Below are 11,865 nucleotides of genomic sequence, written 5' to 3'. Positions count from 1 at the left end.
TTGATGAGGGATTGTAGTTTAGTTTAGATACACCAAGTAGGGAAGACCTTGAAACGAAGATGCAATCAAGGCTGACCTAGAAATATAGTGAGAGAACACAGAGTTGTTAATAACTTGATAATCTAAGAAGGGGAAATGACAATTTAAGCAACTGCAATAATACAAGGACTAAAAAATAGCCCTTCTGGGAAAGCAGCTTATTCTGTCAACAGTAGGTAGAGTGGAGTGAGCTTTAGTGGGAGCAATGGTTTATAGTTTGCTTTGTTTTAGTTAGTTTACCATAGATAAAGGCATCACAAGTTGCTTTTAAGTCTCTGAAATTCACTGCATCCTTTCAAGTGCAGTGTGCTATTTTTCCTACCTAAACTTTTCCTACTTAATAGCAGACAATTTTAAAAGCACTTGCAGAATCATTGTAATTGCATTCTTTACTTAAAATATTGAAAATACTCTTTTTTTACTCGGAAGTGCCAAAGGCTACTCTTTTTAATACTGGCTTCTCAGAAAAATAATCACATTAAAGAACAAAATAACAATAAGATATGCATTGGAACTCTTGACTCCGGCATGTATATCATTTATGGAGCCTTTTATAAAATTAACCTTTGTTTACATTCCACTGATACCTTAATTTCAAACAAATCAGATAAATTGACAGGTGGCATCTTCTAGTTTTTTCTTACTCACTAAAACGGGCACCAATTTCTTTGTTAGGCTGTGCTTTACTAAGAAAAACAAATAAATTGGGTAAAATACAAGATATGTTTTTAAACGAGAATTCTATATAAAGTATTGTGTTCTAATAAAATGTTATGCACTGTTTTAAAATGAAAACAAAAAAAACTATTTGTAAATTGCTATAAATGTATTTTGTTAAATAATTACAGAATCAATGCTACTGTGTGAGTTTATTGTGCTAATATCATTAAAATAAATATGAAATTCCTCATTGAAGCAGAGGTATCTCGTCTGTGTCCCGCAAGAGTTACAATTGTCAATTTGTCCTCTGGTTGGTTCTGGGTAACAGAAAATGCATGCACATTTCTGAATATTAAGGGTGTGACTCTATGGTCTCTGGGAGGGCATCTCAAGGGCTATAGAATGCTATGGACCATGCTGTCTTTGGATGGAGGAGGTGATCCACAGTGGAGGTCTTCCCTTGGCCAGCATTGGATAACTCTGCCTGTAGATCTGGGAGGGAGGCCTCTGAGCTTCATTCCTTAGTCATCCCCCCCAGAACAGGAAAATTAATTGCATAAAGAACTATTTTCAGGCATTAATCAACAAAGTGTATGCTACTCCCATTTGTTCAGGATTCAAGGCCAGCTGTAGACCAAGGTCCCAATGGTGAGAAGCCAGATTGTGCTATAATGATTAAACAACAAAACTATACAGAGCTATTCATGCACAATTCATGAGCTGAGAACATTTCAAGGCATTAACAAAGATTCACATGCTGAACAAGGTCAGGGGGGACAGCCCTGTTCATGTGTTGCAGCAAAAGCAACCAAGATCTCGTAGGTCTTTCAAGACTCACAAATTAATTATGGCACAAGCTTTGAAGGGACACAGTCTGCTTCATCAGTTTCCTGAGTTAAATCAGGTACACTGGCATGTGGGAATTATTTTTTTTAAGCAATATGGATAAATGAATCCATAGCATCAAAAATATAAAGAAATAATGTGATACAGAGGAGGGAAAGGGGGAAGTGAGGGGGGGGAGAACAAAAATGTGTGTTAGAAAAATATAGATACAAAAATGCAATGTAGAATTGAAATTCTTTCAATCAAATATTGATATTAAAGAGCGGTTTCCAAAGCCCCCACATTTTTCTGGATACAAAAACAAATATAAACGGGAGAATTGCAGACTCTCTACAACGAGTGGTGCTTAAAGGTCTTCAACATAACACCTCTGTGTACTTGGATATTTGAGAATAATTGCCATCAATTTAAAGCATTCCTGGGTTCGAATGCCATGTGTCGGATCATGTATCTAGAGAGGACCCTTTCCTAATGCTCCTTTGCTATGTGTTGTTCTTGGCCTCACAAAATCTAAAATAGGCACAGAAAATACCAGGGGTTGTATCCAAAGTAGCACTGAGTAACACATCCCATCAGTGCAAGGATTTGCACTTGAGAAACAGGACCCCCCCCCCCGTTTGCCCCCTGAATTTGTTTTTAGGGGCTCTCACAACTCTACAGAGATTTGGCAAAGGTGTGGGGCACACAGAGGGGAGGGGGTAAAGCCCCATTGTGGTAGTGGAAATTCTTGTGTTAACAGGATGTGTTAGTTGGGTATTGCCCACACATGGTTCAGAAATAAGTTTTGGGAGTCCATATTTGTGTCAGAAACTAGCATGATGGAACATCATCATCATCATCATCATCATCATCATCATCATAATTTATACCCCACCCTCCCCAGCCAAGACAGACCGGGCTCAGGGCAGCTAACACCAGGTATAAAACAATTGATTAAAATACAACTTAAAAACAAGATTAAAATACAACATTAAAATGCAGCCTCATTTCAGTAGAAACTCAAATCAAAAACTTTTGGGGGATGAAAACATCAAACCTAGGCTGGAGTTATGCAAATGAGCAGGTTGCCTTGACTTCACGTTCTGTGAAAGTGATATTATAAAGCTCTTACTAGTGTTGCACTGCTGTCATTGAGATCTATACAGTGGTACCTTGGGTTAAGAACTTAGTTCGTTCTGGAGGTCCGTTCTTAACCTGAAACTGTTCTTAACCTGAGGTACCACTTTAGCTAATGGGGCCTCCCGCTGCTGCCGCGCCGCAGCCGCGCAATTTCTGTTCTCATCCTGAAGCAAAGTTCTTAACTTGAGGTACTATTTCTGGGTTAGCGGAGTCTGTAACCTGAAGCGCCTGTAACCCGAGGTACCACTGTACTCACCAAAATGCCTAAACGTACTCATTTATAATATTTCTCCTAAATCACACTGGATAAATAAGTAGCTATGCTATGGCCCAGCTTTCCATGGGAGAATCTTCCTTACAACATCCCTGATGTACCTAGGAGGTGTTGTGCAGTTTTGTTGTGCTTTAAAAAGGAGGTTCCTATTGCTGTCACCCCTCTCATAACCTGGGAAAATGGATTTCAATTCACTGCATCTGCTGGGTTGCCATGGGGTATTCATTTCATGCAACAAGGGGGAAAGAAGCTCCATTTTTTAAAAAATAAAACTCAGTATTTAATTAGTAAAAACTTAAACAAGTTTAGAACAAAATTAAAACCAGTACCTCTTCAACAGTTCTGTAAGAATTGCTTGCGAATCTTTTTATAGCTTGGAATACAAATGGTGCAACTGATTCAGTTAGATGAGATTGTATATCCATGATCAGGCAGGCTGTGGACCACACCATCTGTAAAATTAAAAAATGACTGACCTCTCACAGGACTTCCCAAAACGTAGAATGAACACTTTTGTATTAAATAAAAACAAAGAGCCCTTAACAATGTTGACTGCAGAAGAACCCAGAAGATTAAAGGATATAATGACAGAATTTGATATTCTCAAAGTTTTAGCATTAGTTTGTTTGTTTATCTGGGAAAAGGCCTCACCAAATTCAGCCGTACTGAGTTCACAGCGGGCATGGATAGAATTGCTGTTATAGGTTGCATCCGTGCTACACAGTTAAAGAGCTGTTATATCACATTTTGGCTTCCCTCAAAGAGTCCTGGGAACTATAGTTAGTTAAGCGTGTAAACGTAAAGGGACCCCTGACCATTAGGTCCAGTCGTGGCCGGCTCTGGGGTTGCGGCCCTCATCTCGCTTTACTGGCTGAGGGAGCCGGCGTACAGCTTCCGGGTTATGTGGCCAGCATGACTAAGCCACTTCTGGCAAACCAGAGCAGTGCACGGAAATGCCATTTACCTTCCCGCCGGAGCGGTACCTATTTATCTACTTGCACTTGATGTGCTTTCGAACTGCTAGGTTGGCAGGAGCTGGGACCGGGCAATGGGAGCTCACCCCATCACAGGGATTCAAACCACAGACCTTCTGATCAGCAAGTCCTAGGCTCTGTGGTTTAACCCACAGCGCCACCCGCGTCCCATCAATAATAATGTAAGAGTTATGAAATTCTAGGTTGTCTGTTGTAACAAAGTAAGACGTTTTTGAAGACTAGCCTGGTGTGGACGATTTAGCAACAGAATTTCATCCTGAACCAGAGCAGCGCACGGAAACGCCGTTTACCTTCCCGCCAGAGCGGTACCTATTTATCTACTTGCACTTTGACGTGCTTTCAAACTACTAGGTGGGCAGGAGCTGGGACTGAACAATAGGAGCTCACCCCGTTGCAGGGATTTGAACCACCGACCTTCTGATCAGCAAGTCCTAGGCTCTGTGGTTTAACCCACAGCGCCACTCACGTCCCGCGTTGTTAGGAGGCCTCTATTCCCCTCACAGAGCTATAATTTCCAGACTGGTTTAACAATCAATTCCTCTTCCCAGAGAACTCTGGGAACTGGAGCTCTTTGAGGGGATTGGAGTCTCCCTAACAGCTCTCAGCGCCCTTAGCAAACTATAGGTTCCCAGGATTTGGTGTAGCCATGACAGTTAAAGTGGTATAATACTGCTTTAAATGTACGGTGTGTCATCAGATATGGCCTGGCTATACTTTTGTGTAGCCCAATTCTTTTACTAGAATCCCCATATTATACGGCCGAAGGACATACTCAGGATTTCTGAGCAGGTCAGGCAAAACTAATGTCTGTTAAATCATTTTAAGTAATCAATCTTGCTTAAAAGCTCAAGTGCCCTGGTGGATTTGTTTTAAGACCTACACTGGCTCCCAGTACGTTTCCGAGCACAATTCAAAGTGTTGGTGCTGACCTTTAAAACCCTAAACGGCCTCGGTCCAGTATACCTGACGGAGTGTTTCCACCCCATTGTTCTGCCCGGACACTGAGGTCCAGTGCCAAGGGCCTTCTGGCAGTTCCCTTACTGCAAGAAACCAAGTTACAGGGAACCAGGCAGAGGGCCTTCTCAGTAGTGGCACCCGCCCTGTGGAACTCCCTCCCACCAGATGTCAAAGAGAAAAACAACTACCAGGCTTTTAGAAGACATCTGACGGCAGCCCTGTTTAGGGAAGCTTTTAATGTTTAATAGGTTATTGTATTTTAATATTCTGTTAGAAGCCACCCAGAGTGGCTGAGGAAACAGAGCCAGATGGGCGGGGTATAGATAAATTATTGTTGTTATTATTATTATTATTATTATTATTATGAAGACCTACCTAGTCTAGCATTCTTTGCCAGTATTCCAGCAATCAGTGTGCCCTGGGTGGTCCACATGAAATTACTTTCGGACCACCTTTAAGCAATTCATTGATAAAAATTTGCAATGAGGGTCCAGATAAGAAAATGCTTATTGAGTTCCTCTTATACCGAATGGTGGCCAAGCCGGATTGCAAGATCGGGCTCTTTCCGTTGGCCCTGATTAGCAGCGCTGGAGAGCAAAAAATTGTGAGCCAGCAAAAAGGATACAATTACAATACTGTTGCAGATTTTCAGACTGGCTGCCAAAGGGATCAGGCACCTGTTGCTACAGTGATGAGGCAAGAGGCCTGTTGCCATAGAAACATACCAGCATCACAGAAGCCTGATGTGCACACGGCAAGCATTGCCATCTTTGTATATCAACATGGCTCAGCTTCTTTTGATGGCTTTATTGACGGCACATCGGCATTCAGAATCGCAAAGTGGTGATTATGGTATGGTTCGCTTGAAATGAATTAGTCCCCACAGATTCATGGACCGGAACAAAAAACCAAATTCTGAAGCTCAATTCTAAAAGAGAGAGAGAGAGAGAGCGCAGTATAGTTCCACAGTATGGTTTTCTCGTTCTACCCCCCACCCACCCCACTTCGACCACCAATGCAGAAGGGGATGTGGGGGCTGTGATGGGATTTCTACAGCCATGGCTGGGAGCAGAGAAGAAGATGAATAGAGGAGTAAGAGGGTGCCGCGCCTGAACAGAAGTGATCCTTTCTAGATTATGCTGATTCGATTTCGGCACGATATTTTCTGTTTCCATAGCAACTAATCCAGTTATCTGCTTATAAATAGCCGTTTATAGTGCAGCATTATGGAAATTCAATTTTTAATCATCTTTCTGCATTAACAAGGAAAAGGAAGACCGGAATCAAAAGAGGCATATTCTCTATGGGGATTTGGCAGCATCGGCAATTAAGCTGCTGCCTTGCTGAGGTCCTTGTTGACATGGACACAGGGGTAAAGAACTTACATTCAAAAATGGGTATGAGAAACACTAACGGTTTTGATTACAGATGAAATATACATGGGTCTTCAATGAAGAATTTATAAGCCCTGTTTGTGCTATGTTCAAGAACAAATTAAGCAGGGCAGAAGTCGCCATATCTTCCTACTCTCTTGCCTAGGGCCACTTCACATGTTATAACGGGGAGGGGGTTTGATCCATTAGTGCTAATGGAGCACCACTCTGCCAACCTCCATCTGCTCTCATCCAGTCCCCACCTGCTTGCTTTCTTGCTTATGCCAAGTCCAGGGGTTGGCACCACTTGCCAGCTTTCTCCTTTTCAAAATGAGTGTTGCCCTTGCAGAATTCCCAGGAAGGGGGACAAACTTAGAATGAGTTGGCTCCTTCTGTCATTGGCTCTGGCTCCATCTGCTGTTGGCCTCCTTGCCTCCCCCCACCCACCCCCAATACAGCGAGGCAACTCAAAAGTGCCTACACATTGCAACCATGCACTCAACAGTTTCATTTGTACTGGCTTGCCACACAGATTGTGCTCACCCATGAGATTGTCTCCATGCCACAGCCAAAAAATATCTGTAGGCAGCAGTCCTTTCAGAGGCAGACCACTGAAAGCTCAGTGGCATCTCCTGGTAGGGCTGGGAATGTGCCCTGCTGAAATCCCAAAGAGACAGTGCCAGTGAGTGTAGACAATACTGGGTGAGTGTCAGGAGCAGAAGCCAGGAGCAGGTCAGCAATAAATCACACGGCGTCAGTGAAGTTGACTCTATATTCAAGGAAACAAGGTCAACTCGGGAGGCTAGGCCTAGTGAGCACAGCAACTCATCCCAGCATGACTTGCCACTGTGAGGCAGCTGTGGGGACAGAAAGTCCCCACAGTTCCCTACGTCTCCTCCTCCCCTGGGTCCTTTCCAAGCAATCTGAGACTTGATCGCCGTGCCTGCCTTTGCTCCTCCCTCTTCATACCTCTTCTGGTTCTGGGAGAGGGGAGCTAGTCGTAGCAGGAGAGGGAGGCCTCCCTGGCTTCTTCAGCAGCCTGCCTCATCTCCGCCTCTTGGTCCTCCTTCTCTCCAGCCTCTGCTTTTGTCTCTAATTCTGGACTGCTCTCTGCCACAGGCTCCTCCTGCTCACTAAACCCTGTTACTTCTTCGGCTTCCGACACTTACCCCTCCCAGTCTGCTCCCTCTTCTCCCTCTGACCACTCATCGTCATCTCACTACCACTCCCCGGACTCTTAGCCTTCTTCCCATGGGGATTCCCTTGGGGGTTCCCCAGCTAGGTGCCTCCCACCACTCCTATGCAGCCAGTTCACAACAGCTAGAAATCTCTATGCTCTGACATGCTGTAAGTCAGCTGCCTATCTTCCACACAACAAGAGCCCATCCCTCATGAAATGTATCAACTGAAGCAGTAGTTAACCCTGATTTAAAGGTGACACATGCTGGCTGAAACACATATCCACCTAAGCATTTCACTCGGCTGTTTTCTTTTGCCACATGTACCATTCCATCAATATTGCTGACCCCATCTGGAAAACCAAAATTGAATTGCTCAAGCCATATTGAGAAAGCTTGAAAACAAATTTGGCGACCTATCTGTCATTAGGCAGGACCACGTGTGGAGGAGCAGAGCGTTTATATTTTAAATATTTATATTTCATATTTAAATATTTAAACTGGCATGCTCTTTTTCATTTGGTATGGTAATGAGTACTAATGTGAAAGTTTTGGTGCTCCGGCTAAAATGACGATTTTCTTCAAGCATCCACATTACAGGCTTAATTCATTTAAGAGTCATTCCCTCACAACCCTGAGAACTGTGGCTCATTTTAAACACACACACACACCATTTAAAAATACAGGCAACAAAAAGAACACATATAACAATACGTACGACATACTTGCTAATTAAGGGGAAGATGAAACATTGATTATAGCCCTTGATGTAACGTAAGTAGTAGGTTTCTGGGACAACTAGAGGAAGATTGCTTCCAGATGACCTGTTTATTGAGCACGTATCCTGATTTGTTTGAACAAAGTTTAAGGGGAGGTTAGGCAATATTAGTAGTTTATTGAGCATTCCATTGTTCATGGGAAAGTTAGGCAATGTTGCTGTCTGCATTATATATTTGAAGCAGCATCATGCTATAGGATTCTTTGATGGAATCCACGACTGTTTAAAGTGGCACAATACTGCTTTAAATGTGCAGTGCAAGTGGGACACAAGTATTATCCCACACTTTCCAGTGTATTTACTTGTCACTGTCCTTATTGCAAAAAAAGGCCGGTTTGGGGCTGGGTGGGGAAGCAGTTTTCTTTCCTGCAAGAGGCCAAACCAGCTTTAAATGCCAGCATGTGAATGAATCCTACTAAAATAGTGATGATCTAGAGAAGGACCCTAAAACAGCCTAAGGAGATGAAGAAGAAGAACAGGAGGAGTTTGGATTTGATATCCCGCCTTTCACTCCCTTAAGGAGTCTCAAAGTGGCTAACATTCTCCTTTCCCTTCCTCCCCTGCAACAAACACTCTGTGAGGTGAGTGGGGCTGAGAGACTTCAGAGAAGTGTGACTGGCCCAAGGTCACCCAGCAGCTGCATGTGGAGGAGCGGGGAAGCGAACCCGGTTCCCCAGATTACGAGACTACCGCTCCTAACCACTACACCACACTGGCTCTCAAATGCTACTAACTACTGAAAGACTTTGGGTGTGTAAGTATCAAAGCCAACTTACTATTTGATCATAATGTAGTTGCAAGCTTGACAGGCTCCCACACAAGAGAAATGGAAATTTTGATGCCAGTGTGTGTGTGTGTGTGTGTGTGTGTGTGTGTGTGTGTTCCTTCCTTGTCACATCTGCTGAGGAAGCAGATTTTGCATATAATCATAGTCTCCCAACTTTTCCCAATTCACTGCTATTTCTGCAACGGACTCTAGGAACCTCTAACAGAGAATTCTCACCACAACTACCATTCCCAAAATTCTTTGAAGGAAGGCATGACAGTTAAACTGATATAAAACTAATACTGCATTTGCATATTTCAATCAAACAGAACTATCTTTGGCAGGTGTTTTCTTGTTGCATGCTTAAAAAATCATCAGAGACAAATTAAAAAACCCCAGTTTAACAAAGGAGCTCCCCCCCCCCCAACTACCCCTCTGCTGGGAACTTTTATGTAATATCTGCCCTAAATTAGTAAGCCAAAAAGTACCCAGGGAATTTAGAAAAGCAGTTTTATGGCTTCAAGGTAAACTCCTTCATATATCTTGGCAATCTCTTTGCAATCGCAGCATAATGTTGGTTGTAACCGCAAGGTATTAAGAGTTTTAAATAGAAACGTTAGTAAGATAGTGTTATGAAGTCAATCAAGTAGGTCAACAGGAGTCCAGTTTCATAAATGAAGGCAGCAAATTAGGCCTGCGGGGAGCCTGTTTTAATAAGCGAAGGCACCAGGTAGCTGTACATTACAAAGGAAGGGTTTAGCTTAGCATTTGTAAGAAATAAGCATGCTGCTGATGGAACTGTGATGCTCATCAGCTACATCTTTCCCCTGAAATCTCCTTAAACACACACACACACACACACACACACACACACAAACAAACAAACATTCAAGAATCATGGGAATTTTTTACAATTACACTGAGAAATGTGTATTTTTCCCCTACATATGCTTCCAATTTAGAAGACAAATGTAAAGTACAAGTTGGAGAGATCTATAAAGAACCATGGGAGGAAGGTTGTTGTTTGTAAATATATTTATTGTTCGCTTTTTATTGTAACTCAAAGTGACTTCCAATATAGAAACAAATAAACAAACACATACATTAAAACGGGCATAAAAGAAAAACATAAAAAATTGTATTTTAGATTAAAACGTCCCACCCACTCAAACAGGTCACAGATAATGGCTACTTACCCAGTCCAGGGGTGGGCAGCTGTTACAACCTGTTGCAGCAGACTCCATCCCTTGAGGAGCGACATTGGGGCTAGTTGGCCAGCAGTTGGGAAATTCCCGGGCCAGCCACTTGGATTGGCAGGCTTTCCCGCCTCCCGATATTTTGAATTCTGGCCAATCCAGCCAGGCTGGGTGGGTGGAGCTTGGGAGCAGACCAAAGTGGAGCAGGCTTCACTGTGGTCTGCCCCCAGCCTATATATGCCAACAGCACCCTTAACCCTAGGCTTGACCTTGTCATGTGTTGGCCCTGCACCAGGGGAGCTGAGAGGGATATACACCCAATACCTAAGCCAAAATCTGGAATCAATAAAGTTGTGGCCTATTTTTAAATCCCAGAATGTTGTCCTGTCCAGCTTGTTCACCTTCAAAGGTTAGGCCTTGTTCCCTGTGAAGGGGTCACTGTGAGTGGGTCCGCACTTAAGAGCCAAAGGTGGAAATGTAAGGTAATAAAAGGATTTTGGGAAATGATATATAGAATCATAGAATCATAGAGTTGGAATAGACCACAAGGGCCATCGAGTCCAACCCCCTGTCAAGCAGGAAACACCATCAGAGCACTCCTGACATATGGTTGTCAAGCCTCTGCTTAAAGACTTCCAAAGTAGGAGACTCCACCACACTCCTTGGCAGCAAATTCCACTGTCGAACAGCTCTTACTGTCAGGAAGTTCTTCCTAATGTTTAGGTGGAATCTTCTTTCTTGTAGTTTGGATCCATTGCTCCGTGTCCGCTTCTCTGGAGCAGCAGAAAACAACCTTTCTCCCTCCTCTATATGACATCCTTTTATATATTTGAACATGGCTATCATATCACCCCTTAACCTCCTCTTCTCCAGGCTAAACATGCCCAGCTCCCTTAGCCGTTCCTCATAAGGCATCGTTTCCAGGCCTTTGACCATTTTGGTTGCCCTCCTCTGGACACGTTCCAGTTTGTCAATGTCCTTCTTGAACTGTGGTGTCCAGAACTGGACACAGTACTCCAGGTGAGGTCTGACCAGAGCAGAATACAGTGGCACTATTACTTCCCTTGATCTAGATGCTATACTCCTATTGATGCAGCCCAGAATTGCATTGGCTTTTTTAGCTGCCGCGTCACACTGTTGGCTCATGTCAAGTTTGTGGTCAACCAAGACTCCTAGATCCTTTTCACATGTACTGCTCTCAAGCCAGGTGTCACCCATCTTGTATTTGTGCCTCTCATTTTTTTTGCCCAAGTGCAATACTTTACATTTCTCCCTGTTAAAGTTCAGCTTGTTTGTTTTGGCCCAGTTCTCTAATCTGTCAAGGTCGTTTTGAAGTGTGATCCTGTGTAACGAGTTGAAAAAAAATTTTAAAATAACCTTTGCTAAAAAAAAAAAAAGCCTGAAGCCTTCCTTTTAGGTATTCTAGGTACCAAAATCCCAAGGGAGCAGAAAAGACTATTTATGTATGTGACCACAGCTGCACAGGTGTTAACTGGTCTAGAGATGGAAAGAAGATAAAGTCCCTACCAGAAAAGAATGGCAGATGAAGTTGACGGACTATGCCGAAATGGCTAAAATGACAGGAAGAATCAGAAATCAGGAAGACCAAAATTTTAATAAGGAATGGGGAAAATTTATAAATTATCTTAAAGACCATTGTAAACAGCTAAAATCGTTAGTAGGA

At 43.0% G+C, this 11,865-nt stretch overlaps 1 long non-coding RNA gene across 1 annotated transcript; it reads right to left on the bottom strand.

Moving 5' to 3' along the window:
• On the bottom strand, nucleotides 1–5,554 carry LOC308586934. The gene is made up of 3 exons (XR_014008148.1): nucleotides 5,417–5,554; nucleotides 3,268–3,390; nucleotides 1–76 (listed from the first exon to the last, which is right to left on the bottom strand). It is a non-coding gene; the product is annotated as an uncharacterized lncRNA (long non-coding RNA).
• Nucleotides 5,555–11,865: the final 6,311 nt, after the last annotated feature.

This window comes from Podarcis bocagei, assembly GCF_964188305.1.
Source record: "Podarcis bocagei genome assembly, chromosome: 5".
NCBI lineage: Eukaryota > Metazoa > Chordata > Lepidosauria > Squamata > Lacertidae > Podarcis > Podarcis bocagei.
Note: the sequence above shows the minus strand (reverse complement) of the source record. Positions and strands in the feature narration are given on the sequence as shown.